This window comes from Haemaphysalis longicornis, unplaced genomic scaffold (assembly GCF_048455015.1).
Source record: "Haemaphysalis longicornis isolate Haplotype H1 unplaced genomic scaffold, Haemaphysalis longicornis Haplotype H1 scaffold_4, whole genome shotgun sequence".
Lineage (NCBI taxonomy): Eukaryota > Metazoa > Arthropoda > Arachnida > Ixodida > Ixodidae > Haemaphysalis > Haemaphysalis longicornis.
The window spans coordinates 200,281,991-200,302,739 of NW_027526361.1; the positions used below are offsets into that span (position 1 = coordinate 200,281,991).

General features: G+C 47.2%; 1 long non-coding RNA gene across 1 annotated transcript; it reads left to right on the top strand.

Annotated features, from left to right (window-relative positions):
• The first annotated feature begins 17,128 nt into the window (after nt 1-17,128).
• LOC144180743 (uncharacterized) lies at nt 17,129-20,487 on the top strand. Its single transcript, XR_013324534.1, has 4 exons — nt 17,129-17,658; nt 18,699-18,780; nt 19,253-19,339; nt 19,995-20,487. It is a non-coding gene; the product is annotated as an uncharacterized LOC144180743 (long non-coding RNA).
• Nucleotides 20,488-20,749: the final 262 nt, after the last annotated feature.

A 20,749-nucleotide genomic window follows, 5' to 3' on the forward strand; every position in this document is an offset into this window, starting at 1 on the left:
CTTGCTTGGGCCTCCTCCTTCGCTTACTCATCTGCGTCTTACGGAGCGAATTACGTCACAAGGCGGACTGCAACACTCCACAGCTTTCCTACTGTCGGATTTCTGTGGAGCTGCTGTGCAGATGTTCTGCTCACGACCTATCGCATTGAGGCGTCACGCGCCACCACATAACCGAAACGCTTGCATATCCAACCATTGTTTTGCTGACTTTGTGAAGTGGGCGTGCTAGTCCACCATAGTTCACGATTACCGACCAACCCTCAAGGTGGTATGAGTCTCGAAGAAACGACAACATTGGCAACTCTTATTGTAGCACCAGCAACGCGAAGTGGCACTGCAGTTGTTGCACACCAGACAGCTACTGTGGATAGACGTCTTCTGTGGACGCAAACAAAACTACTGTAGAGACATGAAATCAACTGCCATGGATCACGCATGTGTTTTACGTTGAAAGCCTGCAGTTTCCCATTTTGCAAAAAAACCGCCGTTTTTGGGGTGGTTGTTCCTATCGTTATTGTCGCTGTTGTTGTTGCTTTGTTTCTTAAAATTTGGAAGAAAAAAATTTACAACGCTTTTAGCGTCGTGCTCCACTCATTATGGTCGGTAACGTTTTTGCCGCCTAATATAAACAGTTTGCGTAATAAACGTAGTGGTGATTACTTTAAGATGGGATATAGGAATAGGTTGTAAAAGAACGGCTGTCGAATGAGCGAGTTGTTTTTCCAAGTTAGCCACAATTGTCAGTGATGAGGCAAGCGTATTTTGGTACTCATAAAATAAGCATTGGTACAGCTCTGAGCTTCTGTTCGTGATTTTTCGCCGGGTCGTGTATATTTGAAACAGGGGCTGTATGAGAAATACTGGTTCGGTGTATGCCGATTACCGGATGTAACGGAATCCCACACGTACATGTATTTCTTTGTATTAGCTAAGGTTAGATGAATCTGCTTTGCAATTTTTTGTGACTATACGTGTGTATGTTACCAAAGACTTGCTCCAAAAAGATTTTCTCTTTTCGTTAAATTATTTTTCTAAATATAATTAGTGTAACGTATACCTGTTATTTTATTGTCTTCAACACTATTACAGTAATACCTCGTTAATTCGAAGTAGTAAAAACCGGAAAATATTTCGAGATAAGCGGATGTTCGAGATAAGCAAAGTTGCATAAATCGCCATGAAATATCGAGTTCTTTGCACAAAAGGTGCTACTACTTAGCAGCTCTTAAACACCAGCTTTCAATCTTGCTTTTCATAAAGGTGTTAAAGAGAAAAACAACATACAGGAGACGTTCACGGGCTGGGTTTTGTAGCACTGCAATTTTACTTAGCAGAAAAGAACTGCGTAACGCTGGTATGCTTGCGGCCGCAAGAAATCCTCTAGCTGCTTGACGGAGTTGACGCATTGCATTAGCCGATCTTCCCCGCCACTGCACTCAACCTTATTTCGCAGCAAGCGCAGCAAATTCCCCGTTTCGGCATATGTCGGCACCTCTCAAGGAGGTTCGTCATCATCGCCCCCGTCTTCGCCGTCCTTTTGTGGCTATTTCAACGATTTCGGCGTCTGTAAGTTCTCCTGTCACGCGCACATCCTGCGGTACCTCTGCGCATGTCTCTACCGTCACATGACGCAACACGAAGTCGATATGCCTCTAGGCTCAGACTTCACGTTTAAGGAAAACATCGGCTTTGTGATAGTCGCGGCTAAACGAGAAAGAAAACGAGGGACTTTTGCGCGGCAGCATCGTGCGAATCTTGTGAAACGGTACGCGGCGGCGAAATTTTCGTTCCCCTCTTTCAAGATTTCGAGATATCTGCAGTTTGACCAAAAAATACTTCGAAATAAAGGGCACCAAATACATAGGACGTATAGGAAATGGTTCGGTGCCGCAGAAAATTTCGAGTTAGCCGATTTTTCGAGATATCAGAGTTTTACTCAACGAGGTATTACTGTATAATCTTTATGTTCGCATGACACTGCATTTATTTCTTTGATGAAATCAAGGGTTGAATAGAAATCCGTGGTTCCGGGAAAACGCTTGACAATTAAAGACTGGCACAGACCGAGAATGTTTAAAAAGTGGGCCCATCTCCCCGCGAGGGGGACTCGAGTAAATGCGTCGCATAGAAGGTGGGTGTATTGCGTTAACGTTTAGTGTTTGGGGAGTTGGTGGTAGTGAATGCGTTGTATCAGCAGCTTCTTGACGTAGTTTGAATGAGTCAAGGATATAAGGCGCGTTCGTAGCCTCCCATTCTGTGTCGGCTTTGTGGCGCAGTGGGTAGAGCACCATGTACATTGCGTTCCGCCCTCAGGGTCGAGGGATCGAAACCATACGCCGGATAGTATTTTTTTATATAGTGTAGGGGGAGGGGTGCGGACTACGACTACAGACGTCAACGCGGGTGACATCGTGAGTTACTAAAATTCTCTGCATTTAAAAATCCAAAAATACCTAAAAAATGCGTCGGAACAAGGCACCCGTACGGGAGCCGAAAAGTCGTTTTTAAATTTTATTACCACTCTTGTTGGTGCCAGTTGTAATTGCTATCAGTTATTTCTTTGCCACCTGGGCTCATGTGCATTAGAAGTACCTGCATGTAGAACCTGTAAACCTGCTTGTCCAAAGCCTCGGAAGGACACTGCAGGAATGTAACCAAAAGGATAGTGAAAACGCTGTTACAATGCAATGCAGTTTTACAGTGGCGTTGATCACGCCACGTGTTTCTATAGGCTGCAATATAGTTTTTGCAACATAGGTTGCAGAAACACAGGTTCAATACAACATTGGTTGCAATATTGCAACATAGGCTGCAATACAGTTGTAATAAGGCCAATGAGGTGCTTGTAGCGGCGGGTAAAGGCTACACCAAGCCGTAGTCGGTGAAACAGCATGGCGTGGTTTCGTTGAATACCAGGAGGTAACCCAAACTTGCAGTCGGGTCCAGACGTTGTGGTCTTCAATGACGATTTGCAGGGTGAGACCAGTGACTCGCCGAGGCCTGGCGAAGAGTGGTAGACAGAAGGGCGGTCGTGTCCGTCCTTGCGAAGGGCAGACGTACATCTGCATTTGCAGAGACCTTCTTTGCCTCCTGGTCAGCCCAATCGTTACCAGCTGGCCCGCAATGGTCTGGTACCCACCGAATGGTGAGGACATGTCCTTGTTGCAGTGCCAATGAGCAGAAGTCTAGTACTTCCGCAGCAAGGGCATATGAGGTCCTTGCCTCATAACTCCGTCGAGGACCTGGAGTGGTACCTTGGAGTCACAAAACAGGGTCCAAGCTTGCGGTGATTCAGAGGCGACTAAATGAATCGTCTTCCGTATGACAACTAACTCAGTAGCAGTAGAAGGTGTCTTGTGGTCTAGTGTGAATCCTCGGGTAAAGCATAGGCTTGGAATTACCACAGCCGTGGTAGACCTGGATGCAGTCACAGAGCCATCAGTATATACATGTACAGTTCCGGCGTACTTGTCTGTAAAGTACGCTAGAGTCAACAGTTTGAGGGCTATTGATGGCAAAGATGACTTCTTCCTGATTCCGGGATGGAAAGGTGGATTGATGGTTTTGATAGTACCCACAGAGGATTCTGGGAAACCACAATTGGTGCGAAATGTGATCGGATCCTATGTTGGTGTCGCAAAATGGCTGCCGCTAAACTACTTCTCGCACACGTTGTAGGAAAAGCTGATAATGGATGGTGTTCATGCCTTGTGAAACATCTAAGCTAGACTCGAAAGGGTTCGCACAAAAGAAGTGCATCCATTGGAAACACACGTGCCTCGGCAATTGTGCCCACAGTATAGGTACATCGTGGTAGTCCCAAGCATATTCTGAGGGCTTGTGCTTGCAAACACTCCAATGTACGCCGGGAAGAAGTTCGCAAGTTTGAAATGGCTGGCAGGCTGTAACGAAGATGCCCCCAAAACAGGCTCCAGTACAGAACTGGAGAAGAGCGCTCGCAGATGGATCCCATCTCATCCCCACCACGAAGCGAAGAACGTGTACAAGGCTTGCAAGTTTAGTCTCCGACGATGCTGTGTGTTTCGTGATGCCTGACGTAAGGTATCGGTGATGCGTGACGTAAGGTATCACTGTCCCCTCAATAATAATAGAATATGGGAGCATAGACTTTCTGGTGAATGCAAGAACGGCGCATTTTTCTGGCGCTAAACTCAGACCTTGACGGCACAAGTACCGAGACATCTTTGTTGCGGCTCGCTGTGAACGGGCTTTCAGCTGCGGTCGAGTTACACCAGAAGTCAGATTGAGATATCGCCAGCGTACATACTGACTCTGACGACTTCAGGCATTTCGTCCACGAGACCAATTAGGGCAATTTTAAAGAAGGGGGGGCTCAGTACTTCTGCTTGTGGAACACCGTGATTAACCTTGTGGCGTCCTGTGTCACCGGCAGACGTGAACATGAAGATTGTGCGACCAGAATTTAACTCGAAATCCACGCATAGAGTCTGCCGCCACCACCCACAATCTGTAGAGCATCCATAATACCATTGTGGAGCACTATGTCATACGCGCCTTTGATGTCAAAAAACAATGCGCCCGCGATTCGGCGATGGTTTATTTCTTGCTCCACTGAATACACCAGATCGATGACAGTCTATAGAGGATTGCGCTCTTCGGAATCCTGTCATGACATCCGGGTAAGTGTTGTTTTTCTCAAGAAACCATTCAACTCGTGCCAGCACCATTCTCTCCATAACCTTATAGATGCAGCTTGCCAAGGCGATGGGTCTGTATGAGGAAAGCCCCAAGGGGGATTTTCTTGCCTTCAGTAGAGCAACCACTAAACTGCAGTTCCAGTTGTTGGGGACAGAGCTTGAGATCCACGTTGCATTGAACCATGATAAGAGAGCTTTCCGCCCTTCGCTGCCAAGGTTTCGCAGCAGTAGTACCGTACACCATCAGGTCCTGCAGCAGATGAACGACAGGAGGATGAGGGAGCGGCATCAACTTGCATCAAGAACGGAACGTTGAGGCGGTCGTCTGTGCTTTGCGGTATACGCCTTTGTGTACAGGGAAGCAGGGCGTGGGATCCATCAACAAGCATTTTTGCAATATGCTTCGGCTACCTCTACTTCGCTTTTTCCTGTGCTTAGAGCCGAAGCAGAATATTTTCAGGGTGCCATAAGAGAGCCCGCAAGGCTGCGACTCCTCCCTGGTCTTCGCCGGTGGTCGGTCGTGGCACAATGAGGAATTGATCACCTGAGTGTACCGTGTCATCCCCTTCCGTTCGAGTACGACCGTCCTGGTCAGGCCCAGGCACCTTGACGATTGCGATGACGATGATAAATGCGATGAAAATGGGCGGTGAAGTATCGCCTACTCGTGTCATGAATGACGATGATGGCATGGACGATCCTTGACCCCGCAGCGACAACGTCATCCCGGCAGCGAGGAATAGACGACTGTGGCGAACAGCCCCGGAGAGGGTGGAGGAAGGGGGTCGCATCGTCGGCTGGTCTCGGAACAGCCTGTCTTTGCTGGTCGGCGTTCAATCTCTCGGCCAGGGGACACGGGGCTGGTGACACGGTGTAGTTCTGGTCTCTGCGAGGCTGGAGCTGCCAGACACGGCGCGCGTGCTCTCGGCGATAGAATCCATGCCAAGAAGGTGCGAAGCTGGTGCCAGAATGTAGATGAACCCGCACACTCCATGTGTTGGCAGAACATACCAGGCCACCCATCGTTAAGAATGATGTCGTCATCATCATCACCACCACCAGCCTGGTTGTGTTCACTGCCATGCAAAAGCCTCTGCCAAAGATCTCCACCCTTTGCTATGCTGTCACGGGCCAATATTACGGCTGATCAGCGCACAGGCTCCATCATAAGTAAATGGAGCACGGGAGCTGTGGCCGCACCGTACTGTAGGGCCGTGTAGCTGCATCGGCGGAAACTGAAAGGACGACAACACGCATGCGCGCCTGCCGAAGGCGATAGCCCATCTATATCTCTGAAACCACTTTTTTAACTTGTCTTCAAGTATTTTTCGCGGCATGCTGGTCTCGGCAATGGCGCTGATAGCGTACAAACCTAAAAATATTTGTAAGAAAAACTCACCACAGATTTCTGTGGTAGCACGCCTCTTCTCCGGAATTTGCTGGACGTGTGCCAGATACGCAGGCAGATCCGTCTCTGCTGCCAGCGCCGTCGCCGAGACAAGTATGCTGCGAAAAATGCTTGAAGCCAGATTTTAAAAAAATTGTCTTGAGAGGTATAGATGGGCTATCGCCGTCGGCAGGCGCGCGTGCGTGGTTTCGTCCTTTCATTTACCGCTGATGCAGCTACACGGTGCTCCGATACGGTTTGGCCACAACTCCCGTGCTCCAAGTACTAATGACGGCACCCGTACATACGTCTTGATTCTTAGCTGAATGCGTTACTACGCTACATCTTTCAAGGTCAATCATCGTCTTTCTATGACCCTCACCCACCGGCGCCGAAGGTGCCCATTAGTATCTTGTCGCTTCGAGTACTCCGAGCTTTACCGCGGCCGTAGAACGTGACTGTTACGCCGGTGAAACGGCTTCCTCACCTGCACCTGATCGCCCATAGGTGGCTGGGCCATCTGTGCATGTGTTTCAGCGCAAGCAAACTGCTTGAATAGGCGAGGGTTTAACGAGATTGATATATAATATTATATGACGCTTCAACGCGCACCGGCAAACGAAAAAGTAGTAGCAGCATCGCGGGACACTGGTCGGTGCTTGGATCGAAGAAGAATAGGAGGATGTTGATCTTCCGGCTTGTGAGTGGTCCGCCAATTGCTGAAGGGCACTAATTATTGGGAAATTGGAGTTTCAATAATGAAGAACTTTCATTTTACAGCGTTTGTCTTTGCAGAGATGAACTAGTATTTGGACGGCCTCATCAATTACAGCAAGGTATTTAGCCCCTTGTGGGCACGTTCCAAAAACTTTGAGGGCATCATCATCGTCATCATAATTATCATAATCATCATATGTGTTACGTGATTGCCTACTCCTATAAATGGTGTAAATACAGCCTGGATTTATTCCTTCCGATATGAAAAATCCTACCCGACTCAATTAAGAAACACAGGTTGCAAGCACACACAAGCGCTGTTTTTCCGGCTGCTTAGCCGGCGCTTGGATCCTCAGTTTCGCCATCGATGTCGTACCGGGTGCGCGGTCTGCGCGCGCCCTTCAGCGCAAGCGAGAGGATGAATGCAATTAAACAGTAGATATAGCTAGACTGTGGGCTGTGAAATCGCAAGCCATGGCAAGATATTATAAAACACTGTTTGCACAGTCTTTGCTGATGATCATGATATCTAGGTTTGAAGGCGTTAAACCTCTGGCATTTTTAGTTTTCTTCCCTTTGAATATCTGCACCGACTTCGTCCGTTTGCCACATTCACCAGTGGATTGCTTTGTTTCAAGCAGCACTCTGAAGCATTGCTAATCGTTTGGTATTGGGGTCGCCATTATAAGAGCCCGGCAAACTTGGGAATAAAAAGAGATGGCTCCATGCACGCCATCAAAATTAGTCAAAAAAAGCGCGTGACCAGAAGCTGCTGCCTCTTTACCTTGCGCGAGATAAAAGAAAACCAACCCGTCCTTTGCACACCACGTCTAGGTTCTTCGTTGTCTTATAGAGATTCAGCGAAGCGTGCTGAGGAAACGTTTACGGTGGATGGAGCCTAACAAGGTTTCTGCTACAGCAGGCACCAAAAGAAATCACTTTATGCTCGAGGAGCGAACAGAAATCACATTGTCGAGGCGCCAGGGTCCCCGTACAGACACGAAATCTTCCTAGAAGGACGAGAAATTGGGTCAGAATTACGTCCCGTGTCGTGCCGTTCCATATTATGTAAAAACAAACATCCCCAGGCACTGAAGATTACTAATCGTCGACGCAAATTTAAAATGTTTCCCATGCGTTTAATCCTTTCTCGCATCGGGAATTGGATAAAAATTCCTCAGCTATATCCTCCGGCCGCTGCAGCACTTCACGCTGGAAAGAGCAAAAATGCGCCGTATTTGCTCGACGCATTTTATATTTTTGGAAAAAGTTTCCTCCAGGATAAGTGAGTCCAGCAGCTGAATATCAACAAAAAATAGGTTTGCAAGTGGTCATAGAGCTTGTCTTGCCTGTAGGTGTGTTTTTATGCACGGTCGGGATGATGTGCTGATCGGAGTTTGTGTATTTCGAGAGAAGGGAACACCCAGCCACTGTGTCAGCCATTAAATTTAACATTTCGGGCGGGTGACTTTGAGTTGAGCTGAATCGTACTGCCATGTCTAGCTGATCACGGGAACACGCATTCAGCGTGCTTACAATGAGGCAAGCGATGCTGAAGAAGACAACGAGAAAACGCATCGTGACTTGTATGCCCCACCTTAGCTAACAACGTAAGGGTAATGAACGGCGACCCCTTCAGCTGCTGATTGTCCAATCGTCTAGAAACTTTGATGGAGGTTAAAAGTAAAAACGCTCGTGTGTACGCGATTTCGGCATCACAGCAAGCCGGCCTAGTTGGAAACGATTCATGATTGGACTTGCGCAAAACAAACGGGGACGAGGAAGGAACGAGAAGGACGAGCGCACTCTAACAACTGGTTTAATTTCTTGGAAGAAAGACATATATACCCCACAGACCTGCGTACAACATCTCAGTAAAAGCTTTACAGCGCACACACATCACATAAGTAGATGAGACCTATCTTAGAGGAAACTTCGGTGTTGTTTTCGCATCCTAAACAAAATTAAAGAGAGATTGTGGAAGCGTTTTTAATCTCACAGCACAAAGACAAGTGCATCAGCCACCCTTCTGTGGCCTTGTTAGCAAAGGAATTGACGCTGCTGTCGCCTTTTTTGTAGACGCTGATCTACTCAGGTGATGTGTGTGCGCTGTGTGTGCGCTGCGACTTTCATGAACAAGTTCATCGAACGTGTTCAGTTGGGCTGGTTCCTGGAAGGAAACTATAGAGGTGATGTGTGGGAGTGCAGTAATTGCTCTCACAGCCTCTCTGTTAATTGCTACCAGTCGATCACACTGCGCTGCCGTTAAATGCTTGAACTTATCAGAGTAGACCAAGGGCGGCCGCAAAACTGCTATGCACTGTTTGTCGCGCCACGTGTGAGCTGGATCCAACAGCTTTGGGAGCGATACGGCGTACTAGTGTCAGCGTTTTACCAGCTTGGGGTTGTTCTTGCTACGCAGCTGTCCACACAACTGCTTAAACTGCGGCTGCAATTATTAAAGAGTTATTTAAAGGAGGGCTACGGCCTCACAGTTTCTCCATCAGGAAACTGGCACTGTGATCGCGTATCTTCTTGGGAATGACACGTAGTGTGGGAATCGCTTTCGAAGCGTGATGGCAGCTCTGGAGTTTTGTTGAAGCAAGCTGGGAGGCCTGCTTCTGCGTTACATTTGCTCTTGCACCTTGGTGTCGCACTTTTCGCGCAGCTCAGCTCACCACGCAGCGCAGCGATGGGTAGGGTTAAGGTGTTTCCGTGACGCTTGCTCTGAACGAGCTATTTCAATATTTTTAAACGCGAGTATCGATGGCCGACGCTCGTTCGGCAGCATACAAATATTTAGGTGAGCATTAACACCACGCGTAATATCTAATTTATTTGTGGTTTGGTCAGATACCTACCTTGAATTACACACCTCGTCGTCCGGTGTGCGACCGCCAGCACAAACTAGGCTTGGCCTCTGGCAGAGCTGAAAGTATGACATACAACAATTCGCATTAGGCATGAAACCCTGTCGAGCTAATCCGCTTTTTGACAATATTACGCCCCCACCCCACCCAAATACATTTTCCGTTGTTGCTGTCGTAGCGCACGCATTCCCAGGAGGTTTGTCAACAAGGCAAATGTAAACCATAATAATTGTCCTCTTCGACGCGTTTAAAATACGGTGTAATGCTTAAACGGAGACCTGTGAACATTGTTTTGTACAAAAACCATTTGGGGTCCTCTGAATAAGTCATTTAAAACATATCATCACTGCTTACTCCACGGAGTCTATTATTAGTTTGTGAACGCCGTCGCCATGATGTGCTGAGTGGTGCCTTTGGGTAAGCGGCACCCCCCTGCTTTATTTTGAAAGCCATGTTTTCTTTCCTCCTTTTCCCGATTTTTCTGGGCGGGACTGCTGCTGTTACCTTGCTCTCACGCGCGTCTGGTGTTTTTTTACACCTACACCATGCTGCGCGCTTCCCTTTGTGCATCCTGCAACGCCACAGCAGCGTTTCACAGTTTGTGCGTATTAAACTTGCTGTGCGCTTAGAGGTAGCGTCTCAAGAGCCCTCTCCAGCAAGAATTTATCAATGTGACCACTTCCATGGTGCTCGAAATGACAGGGTGCTCTGGACCACCATCACATATTCGGTTGGTGAAACAAAGGACCAAGACGAGAAATTATCGTAGCACTTTCATCATGGGGAGACCAAACCGACCTCATTGCCTTTATCTACCATCACCTAGAACCCCATCGCAAGGAAGACAATAGGTCCGCCTACAGTGACGCAACCCCGGTCACACCGGACAACGCTGCCTCTTAAGAAGCCAGGACAAGTAACCTAGGGGACACCTGAACAGAGCAGACCCATACCGGCAAAAAATAGTAAAGTAAAGCTTTCATTCATTCATTCATTCATTCATTCATTCATTCATTCATTCATTCATTCATTCATTCATTTTATTCCTCCACTCATTCGTTTATTCATTCAACAAGGTACTGGCCACGTGAGGAGGTGTAGGAGGAGGAGGAAAAACTTTATTGTGAGCCAGGTTTTGTGGGAGTGGCTCCTCAGTCCAGGAGACCATGGGACGACCTTGCTGTCTCAGCCCTGGACACCAGGAGTTGCTGTGCATCCAAGCTGGCGCTGGTCGTCAGGTTCTCCCACAGCTCAGGAAGGGGAAGGGAAGTGGGTAAAGGCGGGAGGGCTGGGTTGTGTGCACCAACCCTTGCACACAAAATTGGCGGCGGGAATTTACTCAGCCCTGAGGACACAGACACGAAGCTCCCGCGCAAAAAACCGTCTTGACTAAGTCCTGAAAAAACTATATTTTGTGATATTTTTAAAGACGATAGTCTTTCTTGGGCTACCTAAACGCAGGAATGTCGGTCTGTCTGTGACTAGGTTCAGCCACCCAGGCAAAGTGAAACAGGAGCTGCGCAATAGTCTTATATACCGACAGCAAAATATAAACATCTACGTACGGTATCCATGTTAAAACTTGTCGACATTGTTGAGCAAGAAATTACGGAAATATAAGGCAGGAAAACAACACACACGCGATATTTGCAGTGTTCGTTTATTTTAATAATTATAGATGTTTGGTTTTGCGATAGCAAGTGAAACACTACATCAACTGCAGAAAACCCTCGCCTGCTGTTGGTAGCGCTACTATAGCTCCTGTCGGCATTTAACTCTTTCGGCCCTAATTTTTTCTATTTCAAGCAAAACTGTGTTTTCTGTGTGTTTTCCTAAATTTTAGAGTCCGATGAGCCTACAAAAGAAAAATAGAGCTGGAAGTGAAAGTAATAACTCGTTTATTAATGAGGTTAATTAATCTCGTTAATTAATCTAGACATCCGGGAATAAAAAATTTGTATAGCTCAATTACAGCACTTTTGCACAATTTCCTTAACGTTATGACTATATGAACCTAGAAACAGAAATTCAGCTGCGTAGTGCACGTATTTATACATTGACAAGCTTGGGAGTAAAACTGAGACCACCATTTTTTTTCACCTACAGTGTGGCAATTTGGACTTCATCGGAGAGAGAGAGAGAGAGAGAAACAACTTTCGCTGAGCCCATTTCAGGTGACGCTCGCAGGCGTCAGACGGGGTGGAACCCTATTCACGAGTCCCATATGAGTCCAATAGCTCCTGGCCCGTGGACGCGAGCTCTTGCTGCGTCGACAGGTCGGGGCTGGACATCAAGATCTCCCATCGCTCGGGAAGGGGGGAAGGGGAAGGGGGAAGGAAGGTAGAGGATTCTTGAGCTTAGTACACTCCGCCAGTATGTGCGCCAGGGTGCCTTCCGTCTTTTTGCAGAACGGGCAGATGGGGTCGTGTTGTGTCGGGAACATCTTGTTCAATAAAGCTGGGTGCACCAGTGACCCCGCTTGTGCGCGGCGCACTATTGTTTGTTGCTTGCGGTCGAGTTGCTGGTGCGGCACGGGAAGCCTGCACCTGGCGCTCCTGTACAGCGTGGCAATCTCGCGGTAGCTCGTGACTGGGTGCGGTAGCTCCGACTCGTCCTCGGCCCGGTCTGCTGAGATTGTTCTGTTTTGCCGCTAGTAGCTCCACTAAAATGAAACAACAGTGATATCTATCGCAATAGGCATCATTAAAGAAAAATTCAACAAAAAACTAGCAGTTTTGTTTTCGTTCTCTATGCGCTAGAGGAACTACAATGTCATCTCGTCAGTTGACGCCACCAGGGCCGAAAGAGTGAAGGAATCAAACAGCAGCAGCAACGAATGGTTCCGCTAGATAGTGCAAATTGGCCAGCTCGCTGCCAGAAATCAAAGCATTCGATCTTGTCGGCTTGAGCGTGGGCTACATCTCGCAGGTTTGATGACTAAGCAAAGGCCACCCACCTTTATTTCTTTCTTTGCTCTTACTTGCCACCAGTAAACATTTTACACTCCCCGTCATTTTTGGAGTACAACTCAGAACCCTTCTATGCTAAGGCATGAATGGTAACTCTCCGCACTTGATCTTTCTTTACTTCGTAGAACGACGAACACACACCCGGAAATAAATATTTAACAGCTAGGGAGTTGGAGTATAATATTCCCCGTTGCACATTCTTGGGCCTGTGCACATGCTTATAAACAACACACCAGTTTAATGTGCAGACTTTCGGTAGTACTTTAAGATGCCCAGGAGGGCCAATATACCAATTCGTACAACACATATCCACTTATCTGTTAGTTGTCATAAGTTAACCCCACAGTTGTAAACAATCAGAAATTTTGCCCACTGTCAATGTCTGGTCTCCTAGGGTAAGCGTGTAGCTTACAGAAATTGAGAGTAGAGGGCAGCGCAATGAACGGGACAATGCGAAGGCGAGACAAACACAAGCGCTTGTGTTCGTCTCGTCTTCGCTTCGTCACGTTCATTGCGCTGCCCTCTACTCTCAAATTTACGTACCAACCGGCTCAAGCGTCAACTCTTCTGAGGTTATGAAACCCGTAGAAAGGATATTTGCTTAATTATGCCCTTGGCCTGCCTAAATGACTCCATGCAGATTACTTTACACGTGTTTGTAAGCAAAACGACATTTTTTACGTGAAAATTCAGTCGGTGAAACTATCACCTAATATGTGCCCTGCTTGGCAGCACCTCTATATACATGTACATTTCACGTGCACGCAATGTACACGTACAGCCGGTAAAAGGCTTGTCTATAACACAGCGTTCGTACTCTCAGCCCTATCCTGCCCCGCTGGAGCGGGATTTGAATAAAACTACTGCGGAATTCTGAAGTCTTAGCCCTTCGCTTTTGCCTCCGACATGTTTGGAACGAGTATGTTTCGGCAGTTTTCGGATGTAGCTGGTTGAAGTGGAAATCGCTGTTATAGACAAGCGTTTTACCGGCTGTACGAGTATATATAACATTAAGCATAGTATGCACATACCGATGAACGTAAACGTCAGCATAGTAATCTGCTAAGCATGATCTCTAACGGCTCTGCGAGCGGAAGAATGGAAAAATCAGAACCTCATTTTAAAGAGGAAAATGGTGAGAACGCGAAGCTTTCTCTCATGTCACCTGAGTGAAATTCAAAGACCAAAATCGAAACTGCTTCGATCGTGTCGGAATGGCGCCGTCAGACAGACGTCGGCCTCATAACGCTAGGGACCGAGGTTTCATTCGGAACGTGTAAAGCCTTCTTATTCTTTCCGAAGAAAGCTTCGCGTTTCATCACCATCATCTTCCCAATGTTTGCCGTTGGCTTTTCCACAGTGCGTCTGGGCGTTCAACGCCACCCGCGAGGCATAGAAGCGCGTCGATTTGAAGCGATCGTAATAGACATCACCACAGACGCGCAGAACAAATGGTCTCATGGAAAACGGCAAAGCACAAAGAGCTTTGATAGAGTTCTCCAACGAGTTGAAATCGTGGTTTTCAGGCAAAAGCCTTAGATCTCTATGTTTCAAGCACACGGGTTATGTGGTATAGAAAGTTGTGAGCTACTTGAACTCGGAGTGCGGAGAGGAAAAGAAAAAAGAAAACAGCAGCGCCGGCAGAGAGGGAGCTGTAGCTAAATGCAGAGTCCATCTGCCTTTCGCCTACTCACGTGATACCTTATTGTCTGAATAAACAAATAAATAAATGTCAGCGACGATCTGCGGTAGCGCCGGTGGGCGTTGGGGGAAAGCGCAGTGGCGCATTACCCAGACAGAAAAAAGGAAAATGTTACTTACGGTGCGCGTAGAATGTTATAGAAGTGCCTTGTATACGTCGCTCAGAGCTTCGCTCTACATCGGTATAGGTGATGACACACCAAGCCCCAGTAACCGATTGGAAAACTGAGAAGGTGCACCAGGGTGGAGGAGGCTAGGGCAAGCCGAAATGTCGCCCGTCTTAACCAAGGTCTTGCAGAAGCAGCTACGAATGAAACAGCCTCAGTGGCCCGACAAGAGCAACATGTACGTTCAACAGCAGATCAACAGAACTTTGAACCAGGCTATCACCTTCACATTCTTAGAAAGGTATACGCGTTCCCCGTAACGTTTTATACCCAGGTTGTGCGGCCTTCCTAACACTTTTGGCCCCAAAATAAAAATTCATTACGCCATCTAGGTTTTCCGTAACAATTAATTGTTACACAGAGTGTATATCCCGTTGTCACATATTGTCACGAGTCAGTCTGTGGGATGACAGCATTATTAAGTAGGACGCACATGCTAATCCCCCGCGTGGGTACGTGCCCTGTGATGGGCACGGCAGAGGACGTCGAAGGAGCGCGTTAGCTAGCGGCTCGTGTGCTCACTACGTTACGTGGTGGCAGGACAAACGACGTGAACCATGATAGTATGCGAACGATGTATTATAACTATTTACAAGATGTCGGCCATGAGGCAGAACCGGCGCTCACTGCGCGCCTGCCCAGCTTATTCGTCCTCGTTGATCGCATCCTCGTCGTCATCTTGTAACATAACCCCGCCGTCGAGGGAAACCGTCCCGGTCGAGGCCTTAGTAGATGAGGGAGTGGAGTGAGTACGAACGATGAAATGATAATACACAGTGAAGGCGTCGTTGCCACCAGGGATGATGAAGAGCTTGGTGAATACTGGCCCCGGAATAGCCATGCCCGCCGACCTCATGAAGCAACGTCCAAAGCCCTTGAGAAGACGCGCCGGTGAACGGGGCAGGAGGTCGATGTCGTCATCTCATCTGGTCGCGGCTTCTCACTTCTCGGATGATTTCGGCTCTGATAGGCTGGGGGCCCGGGCTGGGGAACGGATGTTGTGATAGCTCACCGGGGCTGGGGGATGCCGACGCGGGCCAAGAGCCTGGGTAAAATCTCTTCCGGAGCCAAGACGGGGCGATGCTGGGGGCCAGGATGGAGATGATCATCCCGCACACTCCACCAAATGTAACGTGGCGGCAAAGCAGATGATATGAACCATGAAGAAGGCGAAGAATCTATCTACATTATTCAAAAGATGGCGATCAGATGGCCAGCGCAGGGCACGCCAGCACCTTCTTCTTCGTCGTCGTCGTTCATGCTTTGTAAAGGCGCTGTGGGGTATTGCCTACTGCTATGTCCCGTGACAATATAATTCACAAGGTACATAATCACCCGGGGGTATGCAATTGCGGATCCACTTCGTCAGTATAACTTCCGGAGGGCGATCTGCCCCTGGTTAATCCTGTCTATGGCCACGTGGCCTGTGTCCATACTCACTGTCACGGTTTTAAAAAGCGAAGCTTTCTTTCCGCTTCTTTGCAATTTTTGGGCGCTGCTGCTTGGGTGGCTTTGCCCTCACGCACCGCTGTTTTTAAAGCGAAGCCTTAATGTTCTCACTGATGCGTCTCCAACTCGAAAACGGTCTGCACAAAAGCCAAGTTTCTCTGAAGATGATGACGATTGATCATGGGTGAAGTGAAAAAAAAAAAAAATGCGGGTGCCGGAGTCGAACATGGGTCCCTTGGGTTACGAAGCTGGCGTCTATCCAATTGCTCCATTTCGACACGGTGGAAGTGGTTGGAAAACTCAGACGAAAACGAAAGAATCCGTCAAGAGAAGCTTGGCGTTCACCCATCGCCGTCGTTAGACGGAGGGGTGCATGATTTTTACGAAGCTACCAGATGGCAGTCGCCTTCGCACAGAATCGCCAGCGCCAGCACGGCAGCCTTTTGGAGAGACTGCCAAGCATCTTGGAGCCGGCCCGTTTGAGAGTTAAGTGGCGTGGGGGATAATTGCGTCGTGCTAGTGAAATGCGGGGACGCGGATATCGCTTTTGCCAAACGTTACATCAGTCCGGCAGCAATACAAACGCAATGAAAGGCTTCCTGGCTCTGCCGTTCGTTCCGTGCACAGTAGGGGCTACGATTAGTGTTTGCGACCAGAGCGACGACAAGGCGACAGCGTTGGTTTTCTGTGGAGCAGAGTGTACTCTCTTCCACATGGTTGGTGGATGCCCCTCCCACCCTCTCCCCAAGCCGAATCCTTACAACTCTCCCGAGCTCTGGAGGCGCGCCCTATCCAGCTCATGCCTGTCCGACCAGCTTCGGCTGGTGGAGCGGGCTGTAGCGGCTGGCAAGGCATATGGGGTCCTGGACTGAGGACTTCACCTCCTGAAGAGTCCACGCAACCTTTTCCCTCAATAAAGATGTTTATCCTCCTCCTCCTTCTCCAAAGACTTCAACGTCTGCCGTGAAAAATCGGCAAACTTATGATTACCGCCCTTCATGGAAGATCTATACGACGTGCATCTTCTTAGCTGTCACCCTTCTAACTCCTCAGTGCCCATGTCAAAATCTCGTTATCTGCCGATAAAACATGGTTTGATAGGGAATTTGAGAAATTGGAAAATTCAAGCTAAGTCTCGCATTCTCGACGCACTCGCCACTGCTTCACTTAGATCAATTCTTAGCTACACTCTAATCCTGGTAACCCATAATGTAACTTCTAAACGGAAGTAACCTATAAAATAAAGGTTACAATGGATTCATTTTGATGTTTTCTTTATCCCAGTCCGTTCTAAGGGTTACAAGCGTGAGGTTAAAAGCGATTTATAGGTTACAATAATGATTTATAGGTTACATCAACAAAATCTGACATGTAACCTCTACGTTGTAACCTATAAAACGCCCTGTAACCTCTAAGAGATGCTCGTCGTGCCTTCTCTCCCGGCGGCCGTTGATTTCTCCGTTGCATGACGGGATATAGAGAAATGGCGGCGCCGGCAGGCCCGGTGGCCGCGTTTTCGCGCCACTCGAGCCTTTTAACCGCTGTGATACCCCTACGATGAAGCGAGGATTGCTGTTACAAGACTCATTTGTCGGCGTGAGTCGCGGAGGCTGCGGCGAGCCCATTTGTGACTGGCAGCGCTTCACGGCCCGTTCTTCTACGACCAGCATCAAGTTCGCATGTTGGACCAATGCCCCGGCGCCAGTGAAAGCGAACTCGGTGAGTATATTCCCTTAACGGTTTCCGTGCTTTCATTGGATGTATCTTTTCGCTGGGGACTTTTCAATTTGAAATTGCAGCATTCGAGAGGGATTTTCGTTACCTGACTGGTTGCTTCGCTGGACGTTTTCTGTTGTCCGCGACGGCAATTGAATGAACTCACGGGCTTGCGTTCGTTGCGTCAGACTAGAGCGGACGATCGGGAAAGCACAGATAACGGCGCCCGTGACCTGCTTTCTGCTCTGTTTGCGCGCCTTCGTCATGTGTTGAGCGTTTTCTTTACGCTGTTCGCTGCATCGGGCGCACTTGACGAGTTATTGGCCCATGTAATTGTCAGGTAGCTCTGTTTGAATAATTGCATTTTTTCCCATTAAAGTCTTATATTATCGCGCTATTCTCTGGGTATTATCATTTTGTTTCAGCCGTCGGGAAATGTTCATTTTTCTCGCTGCATATATTCGGAATGGTGTCTAGTTTATTGGTCTTGTAGTAATATATCCGGATAAACACAAAGTGTGTGCTACAGAAAAGTAGTCCACTTAATGCTGCCCGAAATTTATAAACTCACTTTTGTCCAGCACAAGCCTCTTTTTTGTGAAAGTTTGCCTTACGGCACAATAAAACGTTTTCGTATGTACAACACTCCTCATTTTTTTCATTCTTTTCCTTGAGTGGGTAAATTTGGTGTTAGACATTTTGAGACAGCGGGCCATTTCCACCATGTTAAGCGGTTTATTATTCTCATTCGCACAAATCAGTCGTTTATTTATTCGCGTGGTATTGCAGGGCAAATGATTGTCTCGCGTGATCCTAGTGCAGTGCAGTAAAGCGACTTTACAGAATGGTGGTATGTATGAGCCAGCATGCAGGCTGCTTGATTGTTGTTTTTTGATGATACAGAAATTGTGACGAATTACAAAGAGACAGGTGCAGGTGTAAAAATGGGTTCTGCACCCCCATCGGATCCTGGCTGTTCAAAAAGTGTGGTTGCACCTGGCTACCTATGCTATGACTTATCAGCACTACTGTTTTTCTTGCAGGCAGTGTTCATTGAGCTGACAACCAGGATTCCCCTGCGTATGACACAAGTTGAAATGAAGTCTGATTTCCGTGGAAACAACGGTATGAAAATGCAATAACTAAAACACATTCATTCAAATATTCTTTGTAAAGATGGCACCCAGGCCTGCACAGACAAAAGTATGATTCACTTGTAAAAATGCGAGGCCTTTCTTCAAGTGTTATGATGTTATATTTCGTATCTTATTTTGCCTCATGTTTAGTGACTCTTTCTATCAGTTCGTTACTACATGAAAGTTATGAATTCACATAACGATTTCCTCAGCATGGAGCTTTGTAGTTTTTCAGCAACTCTAGCTATTCCATAAGATGCGTGGTTTTGCAGAGCCAACAAGAAGAACTCTTTTTCTAAAATAGCTCTGTAAGAAATCTCCAGTTGTTAGTGAGTGCTTGTGCTGTGTTCTTTTTTTCGTCTTGTCAAGTTTGAAGTGTTCTTTCATTATGAATGTATACCAACTGCCCAGCTCTAAAGCCTATTACATTTTAACCCAAATAACCCTTCGAGTCATTACAGGTACAGAACTCCTGGGAATGCCACTTGAAGATCGGTGCAAGTTCTAGATGTATCCTCTCCCACAACACATCTGGACGAAGAAAAAATGTAAGTTGGCGATTCCTTTTTACTGATAGCCGAGGAAGAAACCACCGATAAGAACACTTTACTTAAATGAAAAACGTTTCGGCTTCCACGTGGGATCCTTGTTCAAAATGAAACTGCCAGTACAAGGGGGGGAGGCGGAGGAGGATGTTTAAGTACAGCCAAAAATGTGACGCAGGTGGCGTCAGCATCGTGAAAGCACGTTTCCTGGGTTTAGTGCGACGTTCGCTCTGTTGCGTGTACGAGTGATTCCACATGAAGGCGCGGAAACGTTTTTGTTTTCTGTTTTACAAATGTATGTCAGTTTATCTCGTAGCCCAAAGTTTCTTCCTGTTCTGGGTGAGCATGCAGAAACATTTCGCGAGATAAACTGGAACACGGCACGATTAAAATTCGGGAAGGTTGGCCGGTATGACTTTAGTGGCTTCGCGTTGTTCTGAACAATGCGGCCAAATTACTTTGTGTAACGATTACTGAAATGATGTGAAATTATTAGGAAAGGCCGTAAATCACTCCTCTGGTGTGGCCTTTCATTTCATTCTCTGGTCTCCGTCTTCATTTCCGTGCAATATATTTTTCGTACTTCACATGCCTGTGGTTTGGTGTGAGGGGCTTATGGTTGCACTGGATTTTGTTCTTTTTCTGAAATTTTCTGTAGATGGCTCTTCAAGGTGGGGAAATCCAAGTGACGGCCCCTCACATATATACCTCCATCTGCGGCAGCAGGGAACAAGCAGGGAAATCTTCAACGTGCCCTGATTTTGTGCCTGCTTGTGTACTACGTAAATTGCGAAGCTTATCTCTGAATTCTTCCAAGCGCCTTTTTTCGTGCAGGAAATTATAGATACCATTTAAAGTTTGTCCAAAAGACAGATTGCAATCGGCCTAGAAACTTGTAAAGACAGATTGCAATCGGCCTAGAAACTTGTTAGTGCTGCATAAAAAACGATAACTTGGCGTGGGAATCACAACTCAGGTGGAACTGTAAAGAGGAACCTAAGAGGGAAGTGTAAAGATGGATTCGTAAAGGCGAGTGAATTCCAAGTGTAATATTAGACTGAGTGAAACGGAGAATGTAGGGAACATAGCCATAAACACTGCTTTGTATGAAAAAGTGAATTTGTAATAAATGTTCTTTCTACTTTCCCACATTCTGCGTTTTTTCTGTGGGGAACCATGACAACAACACTGTACTGGGAAAGTGCACCCCTGAGAACCATCTTATAAATGTAGCTCAAACTCGAATTCGTCTGAAATTGTTTAATGGCAGTATCCAAACAATTCGGAATGCTTTGCATACATCCGTGCAAATATTGAGGTAAAGAATTTGTATATTTGGCCATGTTTGTGAAGCTGTTCACGCAACATTTATTAAATAGGTTTAATAAGGATATATGAATAAACCGAATTTTA